The sequence below is a fragment of the Polyodon spathula genome, chromosome 6, assembly GCF_017654505.1.
Source record: "Polyodon spathula isolate WHYD16114869_AA chromosome 6, ASM1765450v1, whole genome shotgun sequence".
NCBI lineage: Eukaryota > Metazoa > Chordata > Actinopteri > Acipenseriformes > Polyodontidae > Polyodon > Polyodon spathula.
This window is the reverse complement of record NC_054539.1, coordinates 67,956,994-67,974,047: the sequence shown is the minus strand read 5'-3', so window position 1 is coordinate 67,974,047 and position 17,054 is coordinate 67,956,994. Positions and strand designations below refer to the sequence as shown.

Sequence of the window (17,054 nt, the reverse complement as noted above, 5' to 3'; positions counted from 1 at the left end):
AGTCTGTTCGGCGGCAGCAGGGTGATGTTGTGACTTGTTTTTTTGTTGTTGCGTGTAAATTTTCAGGACAGAAATGAAGACACTGTTTGTTGTTTTATCTGAAATTATGTTTATAGATTCTCCCACTGTGGGAGAATTTAAAAAATGATTCAGGCCCGCTCACAAGCTTGTGTAGCTGTTAACTGAATCCTGTGTGCCCTCTGATGTTCTCACTTCAGCAAAGAAACTTCTTAAAACAGTCTTAGGTGCAGTCTTTATTTCAGTCTTAGGTGCAGTTTTCCAGTCCATATTTTTTTTTTTTTTTTTTTTTTGCTTGTGCTGACCAATCATTAAAAACTGACACAGCCCAGGCGGTTACTTTTTAGTATTCTGCTCTTCTTTACACAGCTTAGCCATTTTCGCAACCAAACCACTCTGAACTACACCAGACAGGTAAGCTGTTTACCAGTCAAACAACTTCTCACACACAGTTTACAATTTTCCAAACACTAATGTTTACTCCTTCCTTCTGTCTGTCTGTCCTTCCTTCCTCCCTCCCTCCCTCTTCCCTAACCGGGCTCCAAGTTCTCTTTTAGATTTTGTAGCTGATCCTAATTGACACCAATTATCTCATTTGGGAACAGCCATAGTCTCACATGTATTTGGCAATTACAGTACTATCTTTTTGTACACAAATGTAATTAATTACAATAGCTCACTGGATTACCTGTTTGTGTCCTTGTCTGGCAAAAAGTCTAAAGGTGTGCATTCTTAACAGTCCATTTCTTTGTATCTGAAAATAAAACAAGGTGGCAACTGGTGGATCATTTGAATTTCTTAACTATTATCACAAGGGCTTTGTTTAAGAAATCACTTATATGTTATATCACTTTGCTGCAGTACACCATGTTGCAGCAAATGTAGTAAAGCAAGGTTAGTGTTTAGGTAAAGCAAGCATAGTAAAAGCAAGGGAAATTGTCAAATTACTGTGCAGATCACTTAAGGCTCCTTAGCGGAGGCAAAGGAGGCAGTGCCGCCTCAATTTCAAAGGGAAAAAAGAAATAATCATACATATATACATATATGTATGTGTGTGTATATATATATATATATATATATATATATATATATATATATATATATATATATAGAGAGAGAGAGAGAGAGAGAGAGAGAGAGAGAGAGAGAGAGAGAGAGAACTGTGCAGCATTATAATATAATGTTTAATAGAACAAAAACAGAAATGCAAGAAAAAGATTAAATTTTAACCTAAACCCTAGATTCAACATTCTTATAGTAACAGCAGTTCGGGCTCCTCAGAGGAGGCGAGTCTCCACTATAAAGTCCTATCTGCTATTAAGCACAGTACTAGTAGTAGCTGATCACATGATCTGAACCTGGGTTTTAATTGGAGGGGTCCAGCCTCCATTACAAACTCCGACCTGCTATAACCACACACAGTACAGTACTAGCAATGATAGATGATGTAGTCTGATCACTGGTTTTAATTGGAGGAGCAACACAAATCCCCCAATGCTGAAGCACTGCTTTACTGAGTATGCACGATTAAGAGTGAAGTTGAAGGAGATTTTGATCAGAAAAACATATCAAACTTCATAATGGTAGGAAAATAAAAAAAAAAAAAAACATCTGAGACGGTAGACAAAAAATAAGCTGCGTCACTGCTCGGTAGTGTGGAAAATCCCTCGACTGTTTAGTCCCATTAAACCAAAGTTTAAAAAGTGCAACACTAAAGCACTGGTGCACCACATTACTGGATCCTCAGCTGATGCACTATCCTTGCTACTAATACATCACTGTAGATATAACTTGTTGTAATCCTAACTTGTTGCATCCTAGTTCATATTGAAAAGTGTTGTCAGTCAGAATACAATAATAAGATTATCTTACTGCTGGGACTTAATAGGACCCCCAAGCCCTTTGCCTTTTTTCTGCCTCCCCATTTTTTGGGCCACCAGCTGCCACTGGTGCACATATACAGTCATATAATCAATTGTACTTTGATTTATTTGCACGTACAATAGCCACAGATACAGGCCTCAAACTACAAGACTGCAGCGAAGATCTGATTTGTGTTAGTTTGTCAATTTGCAGCAGTGACCTACTGAAGTAACTTAAAAAAAATGATGGTGATTGTGCATTTTCTTGAAATCTACTTAGAGTCCTTTTCATCAATCAGTTGTTAGGTTTATTGAAATATGCAGGGAGTCTGGTCCCAGGTACAGGACAAACAGAATACTCTTCATTACAATGTTTGCATGGCACTAAATACCCTTCTGTGTAGATGGTCCACATCCTCTTTCTCTGACATTAACCAACTGCAAAGGTAATTTAATTTATTGTGTGTGTGTGTCTGTGTCTGTGTACGTAGTCTAGTGTGATAACCTCTGAACTCAGTGCATTCTTCACACTCCTGGAGACAAAAGGTCCATAAATCTGCCTTTTGTTACCTTCTTGAGACCCTTTGATCCCAGTGGCATTATTTCTTTCGATCTCTCTGAAGTCTTTAGAGCCTGACCCCTTCTAGTCCACAGCATTGTTATCTTGTTAGCTTGCAGTCAATGTTGGGCAAGAAGCTTGTAGATACAACGTCTCTATCAGTTGTTAGCAGTACATGAAATTTGAACCAAACAGTCCGCTATCTGCAATATTAGTCTCCTTTCAGAAAAGAACACCAGTATAGCTCTGCCAGTCCACATGCGTAGAAAACTGCTAATCAATTCTCGATCCATGTTTTCCAACACCTACTATCAGAATCTAATAATACAGAGTGTGGGTAAAGGCTTGTGATTAGTTCTGCACATAGAGAAGAGCAGCATTCACACCCAACACCAAGGTGCTGAAGGACCTGCTACTGTGTGTTTTTCATAAATTCAAGATATGAAGAACATGAATTATTCAAGGGTACTTATAGAGCCCACAACGTCCTTATAGCTAGTGACTTGTTTATAATAAGGGAAGCCTGACAGCACTCTCCAGGCTGTGAGTCCGCAGCTAGTCTTCTTGGATACTTCATTATCACTGGATTCACAGCCTCCGACCAGTATTAACCTGTGCACACAACGTTGTTATTTTATTACAACCTGAAGAAAAACAACATTCAACACTGTTATTTAATAATCTGATCAGCAGGTCCACTTCGAAATGTTGCCTGGGCCCTTCAAAATGGCTTTAGTGACAAGTTACTAAATGGGACCATCTGGCTCTTGGAGCCCCCCACAGGCAGTGCAAGCCTGGCAGTTACAGATAAAAACCGAGATGACAAGACATTTTGTTTTTCAAATTCAATCTCAGTTGCTGACTTACTGTGTGACCCTGAGACGAGTCCCATCGCCTCCTTGAGTTTATTACTTTAAATAAGTGTGCATTTGAAAAGTAGTAACTGTGAGGTAGTTCATTTTTTAATAAATCATCAAACGTAAAGTTCTCTATTTGATTTGCATTACTTCAGTACCAGTGACTATAATGTATGATTAATATTATTTTATGTGTTAGAGATGTTCACAGAAAAAAAGACAGAGACCATTATAAAAATATAAAAATTAGCATGCAATTATGGAGACTGGTCTATAGTAGTTGAGGAGTTAGCCCAGTTTGTCAAGAATCGGCTACATTCTGCTTGCCATCATGATGTTTCAGAAATCACACATGGATAATGAATAAAGTGCTTTAGTAACCACTGGGCAAGGTCTGGATGATTTTATATTTTTGTCATGAGAAATTCAGTGATAAACTATTACAGGACCAATAGAATCACAATCAAATTAATTCCTGATGACTACTGTAATCATGCAACTGAAATAGCACTCTATACATGAAATACATATTTATGCATGTTCAGTGATGAGGAAAAAAGCTATTTTGTAATATATTTTAATAATTGGAAGAATATAGGACTTTACAATTGCAAATCTGTAAAATTATTTTTTATAGAGAAGATGCTGAATTTTTTTCCTAAAAGATATTTTCCTCCAACAAAACTCTTTAGTAACACTGGACATCATCTGAAGAAAATATAACTAGCATTGAGTGGTTCACATTACATTTTAAAACTAAATACTTATTATAAATGTAACATATTACGTTGACTTTGATTTATTCATTTTTATAAATTATTTACCTATGTGCTTGTCAAAGATGTCACAGCTTGTTACAGCATGCAAGAGGATTCAGTAAAGTAGATCAGTGTGTCTGACAATAGTGTAAACCTTTGTATGGTTTATTGGAAAAGGTAATTCTATGGCAGAGAAGCCATTTACCTGTGACTGGTGTGGTAAATCACTGTCATAATTCCATGAGAATAATGGCTGTTGAAGTGAAACTGTGGTTTTCTTGGTAACTGATTGGTGCCCATACTGAAGCCTGTGAGAGACAAAATAATATCTCAAAGCTAAGTAAACTGAAATTATACTATGTCGTGGCACTTTTTATAAGACAGATTCATACTCAGTGGGAGTAAAGAGGGGATAATTCCCTGTGAATTCTGAATGCTGTCTCTAAATATACTGCATGCATGGGTAGCAGAGCACAACCTAATTTCTCTCATGAGAACGGGAAGTCAGTAACTCATGAGGCCACAGGCATGAATAAGTTATGATCAGCTTCCACACAAGCTCTGCTAGAGAAATGCCATGAATGAATCCTATTTTTTTTAAGTAGAGTTGTATATGTATATGTATTTTTTTTAAAATAGTTTACTCTCACTGCTGTTTGCTGACAGTGGTACCTTATAATGGAACATGCTGGTAGAAATTGGAACTCTGTTTTTTTAATGGGATCTGACAGATCCCAGTCCACAACAACATTTAAATTAATATTAATGCTTTACAGCAGATTTTTAAACACATAGTGAGTGAGAGTGGAGCACATCATTCTTCACAGTACAAAGTGCAAATCAATTGGGAAAACTGGTCATCGTTTTGTGAGAAAAGATAGAAGTAGCAGAAATAGCTGCAACCCACAACTAGAGATACACAGATACCATTCCCTCAGTCTACTACTATATTGTCAGTGTTATGCTTATTTTTGCAAATTTGATGTACATCTGAATTTCACTTTTGGCACCAATTAGTATCCATTACCATGTGGAGTTTAAAATAAAATAAAATAAAAAACCTTCACTTGATAAGAAGCAATGCCAGGTCTGCATTATAATGGTGATGTAGGGTTGTGCTACACAATAGTTGACCACATTAATTCCACATTTTGTAGACTAATGAACCCTACTGGCCAGACACTGAGAGCATTCAGAGTGGATAAAAAGCAGGGCTGATCTCTATTCTCCTGGATTGGTAGCTCGCCCACCTCTGCTCTGGCTTTAGGCTTGTGAGACTGGAGGATGCCCTCAGAATGTCTGTGCTGTGTGGGGACGCACAGCAGTGAGGAGAATAAACATAACTGTTCCTTCCGTGGTCATCAGAACTGTATATATTGGGTATCAACTTCCAATGTATTAAACAGTCAAGTGCATAAAAGATCACACATAAATTCTGCATCTAAGGATTTCACCTAATGAAATATAACACACATTAACAGCTGTTGATAATCTGTGAAAACTGTTGATGTTTAAATATAAATACCCATATATAAGACAAGTTTGTAAACAGACTGGTTTATGAAACAGATCTTTATTTTTCATTAATTCTGCTCCCTGTTCCAATGAATTCTTTAAATTTCAATAAGTGAAAAGGAGGTTCTTTCTGGTTGTCTAAAAATCAAGCACACCTTACGCAAGAGTGCTTCAGTAAAGCCAGTGAACATAGCAATAGTCAAATGTGTCAGGCTTTGGGTTTCTCTGAATGTGTGCTGCTATGAGAATCAACAATGATGTCTCTTGAATAAAGATTACTAATGACACAAAGTCAAAAGGTCTTTATTCAGTTCATTTGTTTTAATGGTTGGTTGCCCTTAAAACCTCCATCAAAAAAAAGTCAGTTATGTGACATCTCAGGTAATGAATAATATCTGACCTGGTGCAAACATTGTTTGCAGTGAGTGGCTATCATGGTGCATGAGCAATCTGCAAGCAAGATGTTATGGTCTGTTTAATTTAATTTAATGCTGAAAGTATCAAAGCACAAAAGTTACAGTTAGAGCTGTCACAGAAAATAAAGGTGCTGGTAGTAGATATTATTGAAGTAACAAGTTAGAAATAAACTACACTGTTTACTACCACAAGCCTCACATTATATATATATATATATATATATATATATATATATATATATATATATATATATATATATATGCATATAGTCCATACTCTTTCAAAAACATACTGTAACAGGGAGAGATCTGTGCTGACTCTGCTGGCGTGTTCATGGGCTGCAGGAAGAGGGCGGCAGTCGTCCAACAACCGCCTGTGAGTCATGGCAGTGACACAGGGAGGTGGGAAAGTGGGTGTGTGGACTTTCCCCCTCTCTGAATGGCTGAGAGGCACATCTTGGGAGATTGTTAGCCCTATAAATTAACGCTCTGTTGTTTGCTCAGATCTGCCCCTTTAAACATGCAGAGTGCACGGAAACGCTGGTCCACGACCAAACGGAATGGAACACAGGTTCAGAGCGAGACAGTGAGGGAGGGGAACTCTTGGGCAGATCCCTGAATAAGGATAGCTGAGCAGGCTAGGTAGCCGGCAGCATAGGACGGGCTTCCGGGTCGCACGGGCAGCGGCGACCACGATATTGCTGCAGAGTGCAGCACCTTTTCTTTGTAGTTTTGTTACTGTTTTATTTTTCCTGTTTCTTTGTGCCTTCGATTTTTGTAGTATTGTTTTGAAGCATCTGCGAGTGCGCCTGAACTGTTTACCCTTGCTTGGTATTCCTGTGGTTCTGTTTAACATAGTTGGTAAGCAGACCACGGACCAACAGCACCCTCTGCGGGCTAAAGAAACCCAACGCGCCCCTGAAATAAAACTGGGCACCTGTGTGGTGTTTTCAACTACACCTGTCTGTCTCCTGGTCAGTGAATTACCCACACCCCTTCCACACATACGTTAAATGTCACGTTCATTTTTAAGTAAAGAATGCAAAGAAAATTCATTTTTAAAACTCATGGTAGTGGAAATGAATAAAACCAGAACAAAATCAGATTAAATTCTACTGTCTTTACAGAGGTTGAAATACAAATAAGTATCTTGTATACTGTAACTCTGTGCTCTCAAGTGAAGCTTAATCAACTTTAATGATAGTAAGACATCCATTTCTGCTTTATCTTCTTTAACCCTTTATGCTGTTTAACGTCCATGAAAGATGATGAACCTCAGACCGTTGTAAGGACCAACGTTTCTCATTGCGCTTGAGCATTATTTAAAAAGAAAAAAACCTGCCAGCTGTAATAAACTGTACATAGGCCTAGGCTTTCTCAACCAGAATCTGAAATTGTCAGGTAAAGATATACCAAATGGTTGCTAAGTAACCACAACTTGTTCATATCACTCCCTCTCTAACAGCATGCTGACAGAAAGGAAATAACCTAGAACAATTTCCGTGGTAATGACTGGAGATTGGGGATTGTAGTGATGTTACACATTCTGCTACATCTAGCTAGCTTCAGCTTGAAGGTTTTAACCAAGTGGAAGAGTATTATAGAGTGGCAGACAAATAAATAAATCAGCCAAGTTAGAATAACATTTAAGTTGAATCTGGGTAGCCAGCATGACTGTTTTAAAAAAAGAAAATCTACCTATATAGTAACAATAGAAAATAGCAGAGTTCAAACAAAGGATCTGCCATATACAGTGCTGAGAAATAATTTGTGAACCCCAATGATAATTATGGAAATTCTACAGTTTTACCATGATAGCCTTCTTGAATCAAAACCAGTCTTTTCTTAAATATCCAGTAGGTTTTATATTAACCAATTCCATGTCTTTTGAAACAAAATGATGTATGAATTATACAAAAACAATGAGTAATTAAGATTCAGGGGATGTGAAAAAAGTAGGTGCACCCCTAGTTTTATAAGCTCAATTAAGGGGATAATTAGAATCAGGTGTTTAAATAATTAGGTAGAACTTCAGGGATGAGTTTGGGAAGCCCCACCCTATATAAAGATCTGAAACTTTGTGAGTTTGGTCTTCACCATAAAGATGGGTGGAAAGAGGTCATGCCACGATCAAAAGAAATCTCTGAGGACCTCAGAAAAACAGTTATTAATTCTCATCAGTCTTGAAAGGGTTAAAAAAAAAACATTTTTAAGGATTTGGGGCTCCACCAATCCACTGTCAGACACATAGTCTACAAATAGATAGAGCGGGAACAAACCGGAAAATCATCACTGAAGTCACAAAGAACCCCAGAGTAACAGCCAAGGAGCTACACGCCACTGTCGCCTTGGCTAATGTGAGTGTTCATGACTCAACTATCAGAAAAAGACTGAACAAGAATGGTGTTCATGGAAGGATAGTTAGGAGGAAACCATTGCTCTTTAAAAAGAACACTGCTGCCCATCTGAAGTTCATTAAAGAGCACACAGATGATCCACAAGACTTCTGGAACAATGTTCTCTAGACAGACAAGTTAAAGAAGAACCTCATCCCAACCATCAAGCACGATGGTGGGAGTGTGATGGTTTGGGGCTGCTTTGCTGCCTCAGGACCAGGACGGCTTGCCATCATTGACACAATCATGAATTTTGCATTGTATCAAAAGATTCTAGAGGAGAATGTCAGGCCATCCTTCCGTGAGCTGAAACTGAACCAAAAGCGGGTCATACAGCAAGACAATGATCCTAAACATACAAGCACATCTACAAAAAAATGGCTGCAGATGAAGAAATTCCACATTTTAGAATGGCCTAGTCAAAGTCCGGACCTAAACCCCATTGAAATGTTGTGGCAGGACCTGAAGCGAGCTGTCCATGCAAGGAAGCCCTCAAATGTCACTCAGTTGAAACAGTTCTGTAAGGAGAAATGGGCCAAAATTCCTCAAAACCGATGTGAAAGACTGACCAACAGTTACAGGAAATGCTTAGTTGAAGTCATTGCTGCTCAAGGGGGTACCACCAGTTACTGAATCTAAAGGTTCACATATGGATATTGAATGTTGAACCATTTGTGGATAAATGAATGTTAAAGTATCATGTTTTTGTGTCATTTGTTTAATTAGGTTATCTTTATCTATTATTAGGTCTTAGATTAAGATCTGATAACATTTTAGGTTTGAAATATGTGAAATATGTGAAAATCCTGAGGGGTTCACAAACTTTTTCTCGGCACTGTAAATATGTAGTATCTAGCTTGGGATCCTATGTTTTTTATTCATTGCTAGTTGTTCCTGTTTGCAATACAAAAAAGGAGAGAGGGAACATTATCCCCTTTGATAGAACACATCTTTACTTGGCTGATCCTCTAAATTAACTTGGCTGTTCTTGCACATGTGAATTGTTTTGGTCACATGTAGTATTCAATACCACTTGTTCCACTTAGAAGATTCATCAGGTCAAAAACAAAATGTTGTCGATGTTGCTGTCGTGGACTGTAAATGTTGTAAAAAAAAAAAAAAGAAAAAGAAATCATCCAGGATCCTACATATTTCCACTTCACTACCTCTTGTGACTTTTACTGCTCTCATAATGATGTTTGGTTATCTGCACAGAGGAGCCGACTCTGTGCTTTTCACCTCCATTATAAGGCTTGGTTTATTTAGTGAAGCTGGGGGAAAATACACATTGTGAAATAATAATAGCAGCTAGATTTTACTTGAACACTTTCCAATGATTGAAACAAAATCATCTCTTGCTTTTCTGTAAAATGAGAAACCTATATGAGATTTAATTAATAAAAAACAAACAAACAAACAAACAAAAACATACATTCCTCTCTCATGCAGCTAGAAATATGGGTGTTGATTTTCAAATGACTGTATAGGAATGCAGAAGGATTTAACATGGACAAATATTGAATGGACAAAGGATTTAACATGGACAAATATTGAATGGACAATATACAACATTAATATACAATAGGCTTGTGGCAGCTTTACGTTGATTAAAATCACAGAATGACACAGCATGTGACATAAAAAAAAAGTCATATGTAAATAAAATGTATTCTGCAAAATGTTTTGGAAAACAAATAGCTTAAGTAAACCAAAATAAGGTATAGTGAGATGGAAATAATATACCTGCTCCATACCAGTGTCACCTGTTCCAGATTACACTGCAAGCTTGATCAGCCACAGTGATTAGGTAACAAGCCGAGGTATATTCTATTAAACTCATAGTAAAACCAGGAATGGATCAAACTGCTATGCATGGGAGTTTTCTTGCCATCCCTGGTACAAACATTAAAAAAAAAAAAAAAAAAAAAAAAAAAAAACATATTTTCTGGTTTTGCAATATAATGTATACTTAATTGTATGCCAAATAAAACTTAATTGCCAAAAAGTTAAGGTGTGTGTATTGTTAATTTACATTTTTGCAATCAATATGAATAAACAGATATAGAAAGTTAATACTTGAGGAAATCAACATCTTTCTTTTTCAAATTAGTTTACAAAAATGCCCTTTTGATTCTACTATAAAACCAAAAAATTGTTCTATAAGGAAACAAAGGCATGGTTACAAATCTAACTAATAAGACTGTTGAAAGATAAATATATTATCACTTCTTGGATAACAACTTGCTATAGACACTCAGGGAAATGTGTTGCAACTGAGAAGTCACACCTAAATCACAAAGTTTCCAGTTAATGACAAACAGACAAGGGTAATGCAGGTGCTAGTAATGGTCACCCTGGCGTTATGATGATTGTTTCTTGCTGAGTGTTTCCATAATGCTGTATTTCTTTCCTTGGTTTTATTACACAACAGGATTGAAAACAGAAACCTGAAAAGGTAATTCTAAATGGTACAAATTATAACTTTTAGAATTTACAGTGTGGAAAATTCACTCAGTAAGATACTATCCCACAGTTCAGATAATGACAAGGCTGTTATGCCTAGTATAGAATAAGCAATGCAGGTCATATTGAAATGATTTGATAGGATATTAAAGCCTCACTGATAACACACACTAAAAACGAGGAACTTCTTTCAAAAAACATCTTTGTTCAACTTAAGAATTTCAATTACCTGATCTCAACACACTGGTCCTGTACAACAGCCAGTAGCTTCCCTTTACTATAAATGAAACATATTGTTTTTTAGGACACAGGAAGGCAGATATAATATCAAAAGTGTGTTGCTCTTTATTATTTTGTTTTTATTTTTATTTTATGTGTTTGTTTGTTTGTTTGTTAGCTTTTTGATATTATCTGGGACTTTTCTTTAAACTGTTTTGAAAAGCCCATTTTATATATATATTTTTTTTTTTTATTAATCAATTTACCTGAACTTCTAACTTAGGTCTATACTGCACTTTCTCATTCCGGTAAGTGATTTCCATGGCTACCAGTAGTGATCCTTTAGTTTTAACTGAAGTCATGTAATTAATCATCATAACTTTGCACAATCTTATGTTTAGTCTGCATTGGGCTAGTTAGATTAGATACAAGAATAAAAGAGAATATGATTGTTTTAGATTTTTAGAGCAAATTTACTGAGGGGACACTATGTGTATTGTACAAACCACAAATGTAATATCTCCCACAAATATAATACCCACCTGAAAACACATAATACATTTGTGGTACAGTATTAACTAAACACAGTGGGGAAAGGGTGAAAGAAATTAGGATTAAACCATTCAAAGCACTTTCCCAGGTTTTACAGGGAAATAAGAAATCCATAAAAACTCAATAACAGTTTTAACAATTGCAAATATCATAACAAAACAAAACAACTTGAAATGCAATCTGAGGCTACTGGCTACAAAGTATATTATAAACGTACTTTAAAAGAGTGTTTAAATCATATTTCTACAACAGCTCTTTTATTGTAGCATCTTTGACCAACCTGAGGTCAATTGGCCTCTTTTGGTCGCTGAGTAAATATAAAGTGTGTACTATCTGAATAATTTAGTTACTGCATCTAACAATTGTATCTGGCAGTACAAACAATATAACAGCATATCAACAAATATACTCTGTGGAACAACATCTTAAATCACATTTATCTATCTGCTCAATATTCAAAATACTTGTTAGATCTGTAATGTAAAACATATACTTTTAGATCCATACTTGTCATGGTCTGTGAAATATTCCCCAAATGCCAAGGTGGTCCACATCTAACCTTAGAGAAGTACTGCTTCAGGCAGTTTGAAGTGGGCTTTTGAACAGAGCACCAATCACTCTGACACCTAATGTGCACAAAGAGCGCTATAAAACTGTAATATCAAATGCAGACCATTCAGATTGATGGGTTAGCCACATTATCTAGGGATGCTACACATAGTAAGAAACTGTGTGACAGACAAATCTGAAATGTTGCAGACTACATGCAGTAGACCTAGTTCAGGTTGTAATTACCACATTTTGCAGAATAAATTGTGTACCTACAGATTGCATTTATTTGCCTAAAAGGGGCCTAAAATAATGGATGTATTTTCATTTTCTGTCTGTCTTTCTTGATGCCTTGCACAAATTAATGACATGATACTAAAATTAAAGTTCCATTACCTTGCAAGGATCGACTGCTTTTTTTTTTTTTTTTTTTTTACCGACTAGTTAGACAAGTCGAGGAGGTATGGAGGAACTTGATGGTATTTATATCACAAAAAAAAAAAAAAAATGTAATAACAATGAAAATAGTGAAATTTAAATCTTCTGTCAAAACACAAAACATACATTATATGGCATATAAAGATTGAGTTTATCAAACCCTAATAGATTTCCTAATCTAAAATCGAATTAGATTTTCTACCTCTGTTGCCAAATACAAGCACTACTGCAGTTCCTTTGATGGAAATTTGGCATAGAATGCATGCCATCTGGTGGCCGAGCATGGTAATTCTTATTATAGGAATCTTAAGACGATCATGAATGAACTGCACAATGAGATACATATTCTGCTGCAAAAGAAACAAGTCCAAAAACCTTGTAAATATGTTTAAATAGGATAGCTTATAAATATCATTGCATACCACCACTACCCCCCCCCCACACACACACACACACACACAAAGTAAAAACTCAAACCAAATTACTGAAACATTAAAGACTAGTCTAAACATTTGTCAAATACTTTTATTATATTATTGCTACTATATTATAGTTATGGGTCATTTCTGATAGCATAAGAATGCTTCTGACAATACGGTGTTGAAAAATCTTTCACCAAACACACTGAAGTATAAACTTAAATGGAAACAAATTGAAACAAATTTATGTTACCTGAAAAAGTATCCATGCTGTGTTTTGCTCTGTTCTCCCTTTCCCATTTCTGAGAGACCCGCCTCCTGTTGGGTTACCTGAGCAAACGCTTTGTGCATTTTTGGTTTCAAATAGCACAGACTTATTTTCAAAAGCCTGCAGGAATCAAGGTGACTTGTGAGTTCCTAGAATCAAGTTTGTTATAATCATTTACAAACTCAGATCCGAAGTCACGATCATAGTCGATAATAAAAGTTTAAATATAGGCAAAATAAGCTATAAAAGATAATGCCTAGTCTACACATACACCAGTCAAAGCAACAGTTATTGAAATGTTGTATCCCTAATAATAACGATATACATGTATTTAAAAAAAAAATTAAAAAGTGAAATGCTGTTGTTTTATTTTTTTCTCCTACAGTCTATACAGAAATACTTTTAGAAATGTTTTTCAGAGTTGGTTGATATTTTAATAATTCAAATGTCTATTATTACAGTAACAAAAATAAAACAAAAAAAACAAGTAAATAGCCTACAAAATATACTGACAGTATGGCCAGGCTTCTGTTAAGAACAAGGAACAAGACAGCAACAGAACACTATGGTTTCGACCATACCTCAGAACCAGAGAGGTCTTGGTATTTCAAGGCTAGAAGTTACCTTTTTAAGGCAGTAGTAAGGATTTGCTACCTGCCTGGAAAGTAGGTAGCACAATGGTCTTATTCATTAGTGGTTTATTCAATTAAAAATTATTTATAAAAATAATTAAAAAAATAAACATCTACCTACTGTTTTAAATAGACTGAATAACTCAAACTATCACACAGAAGGCCTATATTTAAGTCAGAAAGTATTTATTGAAACCACCTTGTGCTCAACTAAATAATGGAACTGATGCAATTCCTTGTCGAAATGTATTATGTTTTATCCTTAAGTTCTATGAGAATGCAACCTCATCTGTCATTGATATGCCATCAGTACGGCTAACAAGGTTATGTTTCATCGGTGCAAATTAAGTTGGTACGAAATTATCCTCTTATCTGTCATCAGCTGTTGGCTGAGGTTTCAGTAAGTAACAAATCATACACACCTATGAAGTGATTTAAAAAAAAAAACAAACAAACTGTGCCACATTGTTGTTGAATCCTGTATTGTATGACCTTGTAAATTATAAAGTTATAAACACAACCAAACTGTTTTGAAAATGAAAGCGAATTCCTGCAGGGTACTGCTACATTTAAAATTTTCATGCAATGTGTTACACTGACTGGTTTGTTCATAAATATGTATGCTCCCACCCTGCCTTTTCACTGCATTTTTTCGTAATCAGAATTTTGATAAAGTAATAATTATCTACCTATTATGTGTTCATTTTTAGCATGGGTGAAACCAGGGTTAACATAACAAACCCGGCACTGACATTTTCCATGACAGATTATAGACACTGAATAAATTTAAAATCCTGATGGGTCACTGCCTATTATCTTTAAAAAAATCCAATTTTTTTTACAGTTTCATTTTACCTTTGGTATATAAAATAAACTTCATATATTGAAATTGTATCCACTTTGTGATTTGTAACAGTGTTTGTACTCCACTGTCCAATATGATTTGCATTGTGGGCCTCTCGCGTATCTACATGGGGCGGAACAAACCTGTCACCTCTATTAGCAATGGTTTCTTGCTTTATGAAATACAATGTACATATTTTAAAAAACTAATACCTGTAATTATGTACAATTTCACTCAGGGTCAATCATATAAACTGCAGCGTAAAGTATCAGAAAAATGCTACTGCATAAAAAAAGCTAGTAGCAAATTAAAAGTTTTGGGTAGCAAAATGCTACCAAATATACATTAACTTCGAGCCTTGTAATTGTTTTACTATATACAATTACCGGAAATTTAAAAATAACACTTTAATGGTGCCTAAAAATACAGAAGTGTCTAAAACCTAACACCAGGTGGAGACTGTGGTCCTAGCAACCTGGCAGCTGCAAACAATCCACCAGGCTTCAGGATAGATCAGAGTTGCCGAAGCAGTGCTTACAGTAATTCCAAAAATAGTGCTTAGTTATTTAAAGCGATCCGGAAAGAAAGGAAACAGCACAGCAATGTCAAATACACCTTACAGATTTTGTTATAATGTATATGGGGGTGGAACTGGCTCTTTAATTAAATAAAACTAAAATATCTTCTGGTCAAAGCTATAATGTGCAAGGTGAACCTATTGGCACACCAACCAATTACCCAGAATTACAGATGTTTCTATATTTTAAGGCCATTATATAAAAATAAATATTCAACGTAACTGAGCTGAAACCATTTGAAGTATTAAAACCTTTAAGGTAATATGAAAAGGCATCCACAATATTAATTTCAGTAATTATAAGAAAACAGTCTTACCTGTGACAGCCTTTGTGATGACAGATATTGACTCTTGGTCTTCTCAGCTGCAGTTACAAAAAAAAATAAAAAATAAAAACAATCACACATACTTGCACAAATAACATTCGAGTAACTAGTACAACAGATGGCTTTGATTAAATTACACAGTACCTAGCAATATGGTAATTATTGATGCCTTTGACATTAAGCTCAGTAATAACATAAAAACATAATATTGCAGTATTTCTAAAAAAAAAAAAAAAAAAAAAAACAGCCTGGCTTTACCAATGAGCACCCATTGGTAGGTAATGGGTGGCTAGGTAATATCTCACCTCCTGCCTAAGAATTCCTTATAAAAACATCATGCTTACATTATTTGCAGTACTGTAGTTAAATGTTAGATACGTTACTCTTGCTGGTAAATATCTAACACTTGTGGTAGTTCTTCTTACTGAATCAACTGCTTCTTGAGTGACGATTTATAATGTATACAGACAGTACTAAAAATATGTAAGTAATGACTTGGTAGCCATCTGTGTACACAGTGTAAATATTATTTAAAAAAAATGTTACTACAGCATTGCAGTAACAACATGTTTTATGCATTTACTATGGCTTACCAAGTTTATTGAAACTCATTACAATACCTCTCAGTGCTTTACGATGTTCCATGTTGGTGTGTTTTTACTATGGTAAGTTATGAGATGAAAGAACACTACATTTTCAAGTGTTTGAAGCAGCAACTTAACTTTCAGATGCATGATATAATTCCATCGAGGTTTTGTTTATGCATTTATTTATTGATTGCATTGCATGATTTGGTTGCTATCACAGTGCTGCTGTCAGTGTACATCTTGTGCTGCATGGTTCTGTGCCCTCACTGCTTTACTCAGGTTTCACGTTACCAGTTTCTTACGCTTAACTAATGCTTAAGTTAGGCCTCCACTTGTGTTTTTAGAACTGACCTGGGTATCGGTCTCCTGTGGCCATTGGGTTTTTATAAGTAAATCATAGAGAATGTTCTCCTCTTCATTTACTACCTTGCCATCCACAACCATAGTTACACTGAAAAGATCTCAGATGCACAAATCTACAGAAGGCAAAAGAGCACATTACTCTTTTGAATAGAATGGAAATTAAATTATTGCGTTCCCTCGGTGGAACCTTTGTATACATTATACTTATCATGTAGAATACCCTGTATGTTATATATGTCATAGTAACTATTTTGGTGGTTGAACCATGTTCATTTCTTAAATTTAACTGGAGTGACAAAAAATATATCAATCAATCTTTATTTTATATATCGCCTTTCATAGTGGACCACCATCACAAAGCACCTTACAAGATGCATTAACAAGAAAACCCATAGTACTTTAAATACAGAGAAATGCATAATATATGACACAACAA

The 17,054-nt window shown here is 35.6% G+C and overlaps 1 pseudogene; it reads right to left on the bottom strand.

Annotated features, from left to right (window-relative positions):
- LOC121317738 overlaps window positions 1-16,699 on the bottom strand; it is a 213,010-nt pseudogene extending 196,311 nt beyond the window's left edge.
- Between the last annotated feature and the right edge of the window lie 355 nt (window positions 16,700-17,054).